The sequence below is a fragment of the Phyllobates terribilis genome, unplaced genomic scaffold, assembly GCF_046119375.1.
Source record: "Phyllobates terribilis strain yellow unplaced genomic scaffold, ASM4611937v1 Scaffold_13__5_contigs__length_258822181, whole genome shotgun sequence".
NCBI lineage: Eukaryota > Metazoa > Chordata > Amphibia > Anura > Dendrobatidae > Phyllobates > Phyllobates terribilis.
In genome coordinates, this window is record NW_027362773.1 from 92,495,436 (window position 1) to 92,501,624 (window position 6,189).

Below are 6,189 nucleotides of genomic sequence, written 5' to 3' on the forward strand. Positions count from 1 at the left end.
TGATTATGATTTAATGGATGAAAAACAACAATTTTCATACTTCTAAACAGTTGAATCTTCATTTGTAGAACATTTTTTATGAAACTCTGGCAAACTCTTGTAGAAATGTGTTGCTTCATATTTACAAAAACTTCACCCTGATTAAAATTAATTTTGTCTTCATTTTTTAATTTCTCTCTGGTCTGGCTTAGTTGAAACAACATTATTCAAAGGATACCCTCTATTTTCATCGTATTACTTAACACAGCTTATAAAGAGGCTGCCCTACATATATCGATGACTGGCACAGTACGATAAGTCTTCTGTGTATTTCTCTAAAGAGTTTATCTCTTACCATTCATTTCTGTTGTTATTATGACAGCATAAGCCACTATGAGTCCATTTGCACTATCAAAAGGTGAGAAAATAATGTCTATTGAATCACTGAGTACAGATGGGATGATCTGGATGTTGCTATTGGGAAGACCTATGGAAAGATCATGGATAAAAAAAAGTTTATTGGATTGAGAATCTGTAAATTAACATAGTAATATATTTTTTATATTATTTACTCTACAGGAACTAATTTGGTCCTTAATTGGGTTTTATTCCAGAAAAGAATTGTATCAAATATCCTCAAATGTGCAAATAGGGGGAACCCAACCTTGCGACCCTCCACTATCACCACTTTGGGGTTCCAAAGGCCCCATAGTTCCTCATTGTACTCATCATAATGAGAGGGGGTTTAAATAAACTGATAATTGTCCGAGCTACCCTGACACTCAAAGTCTATTGGGCTGTGGCAGATATGTGGGTTCAGTGCTCAGTTGTTTCCATCATCTTTATAGACAGGTGGATGGTTAAAACACTAAACTTCAATGTGTGATGTACAAAGTGCAATTTATAAAAAAAAAAAGTGCCTTAAAAAGCGGTCTAAACAATTCAGATTTGCATGTAAAGATATATAAGTTAAAGATATAAGAAAATTATTTGTGAAACTATGGCAGTGCAGAACTAGTTGGCCATAATCAGCTATATTCATCTCTGTATATGGACCTTTAAAAGGGTTATCAACTACTCAACAGTCCCTTATTAATAGGGAAAAAAATAGAAAAAAGAGATACTTCCCAGAGCAGAGATGCTTATCTGTTCTCAATGCTGAGTACCCACCAGTCTACTGAGTTCAACATGAGGAGTGAATTCAGAACTGCAGCCGATGAGCAGCTGCTGATCGACTGCAGCGTTCACATTTTGTCCAATTAGAAGAAACTGTTTTCATCCGAATCTAACAAAATGTGAATTCTGCAGCCTATCAGTGGCCTCTGATTGGCTGTAGGGTACACGTAACGCCGCTGATGGATGTTGATACAAGGAAGGCCTGCAGTAATTACAACATTGCATATGGCAACTGAGTGGGAGGCAATACGATTTATATGTATCTGTAATATACCTGTAAAAGGTGATCCTGATACCATAGGGCTGGTTGTTAATATTGTATTAGGAGGTATGATTGTTAAGAATAAAGGACCCATGTATCTTGTGAAAGACACCAGAGATTGATCTTCTATGATGGTGTCTGTGGTTAGGTCATACTGGATAATATTAAAGCCAGCAATGCAAACCCTGAAAATCAGAAGATGATTATTGCAGTTAGTGTGGTCCGCTAAAGGGGTGACAAAGCAAATACATTCACGTTCATTTCAGCAGCTAGAAGTCCTGATTCTTATTGCATTACGTATAATAAATAAGTGTTCTTTAGCAACCTCTCAGACATCAGAGCCTGGATGCACTGCTGCATCTGACAGCTCTGTATCACCTAAAATTATTTCATTGTGTTTATTTTGCTTATAAATAAAGTACTTTGCATAAGTTTTAGGCTGGTGTGAAAAAAATATCGCAATGTAAGAATGTGTTCACAAATAGTGTTAAAATTAAATTTTTATCAATTAACAAAATGCAAAGCAAATGAACAAAACAGGAATCTAAATTAAATCAATATTTGATGTGACCACCCTTTGCTTCAAAACAGCATCATTTCTTCTAGGTAATTGTCACTTGTACACAGTTTTTGTAGGAACTTGGCAGGGTGGTTGCTCCAAACATCTTTGAGAACTGACCACAGATCTTCTGCGGATGTCGCTTGTACAAATCCTTCTGTTTCTTCATGTGATCCCAGACAGACTGGATGTTGAGATCAGGGCTCTATGAGGGCCATATCATCACTTCCAGGACTCCTTCTTCTCTTTGCGCTGAAGATACAAATGCCTTCTGATGGTTTGTGTAGACACTGTTTGACGCTTAGGTTTAGTACGTGATGTCCAATTTCACTTGCAGTACAGAATGCATCAATCGTGGAACCAGTGGTGTGGATATTTCTCCAAAGAGTTGTTTTTAAAGATAGTGCATGCTGCTTGCAGTACTGTGAGCAGCTTCTGTGGCCTAAACATGCTCTCATGGCAGCAGCATCCACAGATTTGTCTTCCATCGAGCACATCTGGGACGCGGCAATTGCACTCTGCTTTCAGAGCTGCCAGGGGCACTCAGCATGGCAGTACAATCCTCAGACAACCATTAATAGCTTCAGTGATAGCAAGCTAAGGTGTGTGTGTTTATTTCTGCACGCTGCGCTCACACTCATTGCTGAATAAACATTTTTAAGTATAATATATATATGTACATACACACATAGTCTTCTGATGCCTATTTATATTTACAAAATGCAAAATATATGAAATGTCTATCTATCTATCTATTATCTGAGGTGCTATTTATGGTTTTTGAATCAGGTATCTCTGATGAACTTATCCTCTGCAGCAGAAGTAATTTTTGGTCTTCCTTTCCTAGGGCTGTCATCATAAGAGCAGGTTTCATTTTAGCGATTGATAGTTTTCATGACTACACTTGAGAGTACCATTAAGGTTCTCTTTTTGGATTGACTGACCTTCATGTCTTAAAGTAGTGATGGACTGTCATTTCTCTTTACTTAGATGGTTCTTGCCATACTCTGGCTTAAAACTGTTATGGAATAGGGCTTAGCAAGATGGCCTGTTCAATGGAAGCCATTAAAGGTGACTAACTGATGAAGAAACTTGAGAAAGTGCCAAGGGTATGTAAAGGTGTCATCAGAATAAATAGAGGCTACTTTGAGGAATCTTAGGTTTAACATATAGTTGTTTTTGTTTTCACTCGTCTTTCTTTACCCCTTGCTTCCATATGTGTTCCTTTGTGGCTTTGCTCCCTTCAGTCTGATTCTACAATGTGCACATTCCAATAACCCTTTCATAAACAGGTTTGTCCAAACTTTTTACTAGTGCAGTGTATGTATATTACAGATTAAAAATAATCTGTAAACACTTTGTAAGAACCAGGCATCAGAAAACTTGGAATAAGTATATCTAGATTTACTTTTTAATTATAAAAATATGGTGAGGGTACCTGTACAATAAGCTAGGATCCAGTGGTCCATTGAAATATGAATGAGTCTTTGATCCAACACCCACAAGAACTCCTATCTTATTTGACTGTGCAGAACTCATAATCAATTCTTTCTCAAATATGTAGGTGACATAAGTGTCCGTTAGTTTGTTCTTAAAATCATTGTAAGTTCTACTTAAAACTCCCCAAAGTGGGTGGTTTCCTAAAAATTAAAATAAACAGTTTATATTTATAAAAATATTTTTTAAAAAGCACAAGTGCCCTTATAGTGCAAAAGGTAGCAAAATGTTATTGGCGTGCCTTAAAATTATTTTAAAGGGGTTTTCCACTTTGGACAATCCCTGCATGTTAGAATGGCCGTTTAATAGTAAGATCATCCGCAAAGTGTTCCACTGTTGCAATCTCCAGCTGTAAGAGTTGTATTCCCCAATATTGCCCCTACAGGGAAAATGTAGCATTACAGAGTGTCCATTCAAATGAGCTCTGTTCTTAAGACCACCTCTATTTTTCTAATTTCACCCTGCTGCTTAACAGGGTATATAAAGAGGTTGTCATACATCTATTGATAGCTGGCACTATACAATATGTCTGCTGTGTATTCTTCTAGGTGGTCTTACCGTTCATCTCTGTTGTTACTACAACAGCATACGCAACTATGGGTCCATTTGATGCATCAAAAGGTGAGAAAATAATGTCTAGTGAACCACTAAGTGTAGAAGGACTGATCTGAATGGTATTAGGTTGATCGGGTAGACCTGTGGAAAGATCACGGATAAAACATGTTCAATGGATTCAGAATCTGTAAATGAACATATTTATATATTTTAATATCATTTACATTGAAATAACTCTTAAAGGAATGAGCTAATTTAGCTTAAAGGGGTTTACCCAGAAAATAAATATATCTCCTAACCTATGCATGATTTTTGGGGGCCCAGACACTGGATTATTAAACCCAAGGGTGTAAGAAAGCTTGTGGTAGAATACAAGCCTTTGGCAGCACAAAAAGTTAATGCATTCCTTAATTTGTTATTTTTTGGAGATGATTTTACTATATGTGGGTATATAGACACCGTCTGATAAAATTACATTTCTGCCACAGTGTTTATAAAATTGCAAGAAAACACACAACTTGACCAGAAAGGATATTTGCACTTGGGACAGAATTTGCAGCTGCAAAGAAATGGGCAAATTAGACATCTTTCAATGTAGAACTACTGCATTGAAGGTGTTCTGGTGTGGACCCCACTCAAGACAGAGTAGGTGTGCTAGAAGTCTTTGATTAGTCCTTATCTCATCACCGCCTAGATGTCTGGTAGAACGACAGAGAGATGTTTTTAAGGGATTTTTCCCCAATAGTTAACCTCACAATTAAAGCTGGATATTGAGAGTTTACTCACAAAGTAAAATATATATTAAGGCATTTTCAACAGTTTTTTGTTCCAGCAAAATTGCATTAAGTGTTGCACTCTATATTTGCACAAATATTTGTGACAGCTCATGAATGTCAGATGAGTGGGGGTCTGTTACCCACCTTCTGCTGTGTACAGCAGCTTACTATGGATACGGAGTTGTAGCACCTGAACAAACACCAACATGTTAATCATTCAGAAAAAAAGAAAAGCAGCACTCCCTATTTCCTAACATCCGTCCTTTATTGTGATACACAGGACATGTAAGTGGTGTACAGGGGGTTCCAAGGAAGAAGCACACCGTGAAACGCGCATCGGGGCCAGTGTCACATCAAACAGGTTATACCCCTCATTCATCACTCTGCATCTGATGATCTCTCATCACTAATACATTGTTTTTATGACCTTCTATTTCTAGCACTGTGCACACTTTACCTGCATATCTATATATCTCTTTGTGAGATTATGTGATGGCTAACTAGGCTCATCTGGCTATTATTCTTAGCAGGACTTTTGTCCGCTTTATTTAATTTATCCCTCATCCCCTCTCTATAAACAGTGCAAACATATGTGAGGATTTTTCTTTTTCTCTATTCCTTTTTATGTTTTATATATTTAGCACATTTGCACTTTATGAAAAGTTCTACCTCATTAAGGATGTAATTTACTGTGAAAGTTTTCCAAAAGCTAACCTATATGGTAGTTGGTATAAGAACTTTGTGTTGAGTGATGGAGTGATTTGGTATGATCTGTAGATGGGTTTAGATTCTGATTTTTTCCCCCATCCTTTTAATATGTTTTTCATGTGATACTTTGAATAATAAAGATTTATTAATATATAAATAGTGGTTTGGACTTATCAAAAGAGGGCACGGCCAACTACAGGAAGAAAATTTTACATGGGAAGTTTGTACGTGATCGCCTTGATTTAATAGAGAGTGAAAGAATGCCAATTATTTGCAGTCTTTGACTTATAGTTATGTTAAGGTACAAAAGGACATTAAGATACAAAGAATGAGGAGAAAATCTTGTTAAGCAAACATTTATGATATACAGCTGAACAGGACTGGTGAGATTCTGGGAACACAAGTTTAGTTGCTTTCCTGGAATCATGTGATGAACTAAAGAATACCAAAAGTATTTTAGAAAAAAAAAGTATTTGAAGAACTCCTTGCCAATTGTTAAGCAAGGTGGGGTTGTTTGCTTTGCTTTGGGGTTATGTGATAACCCGTCTCATTGGAATTATGCAGACAGAGGGAGGAATGTATTATACTAAATATACGATATGGACAAAAGTTTTGGGATGCACCTCACTGAATTTGAGTGCGGTCCTCTAATAGGATGTCACCATTGCAACAAGTCA

At 36.7% G+C, this 6,189-nt stretch overlaps 1 long non-coding RNA gene across 1 annotated transcript; it reads right to left on the reverse strand.

The window, feature by feature from the left end:
• Positions 1-339: 339 nt before the first annotated feature.
• On the reverse strand, positions 340-3,611 carry LOC141173782 (uncharacterized). Its single transcript, XR_012252668.1, has 3 exons — positions 3,415-3,611; positions 1,430-1,602; positions 340-466 (listed from the first exon to the last, which is right to left on the reverse strand). It is a non-coding gene; the product is annotated as an uncharacterized lncRNA (long non-coding RNA).
• Between the last annotated feature and the right edge of the window lie 2,578 nt (positions 3,612-6,189).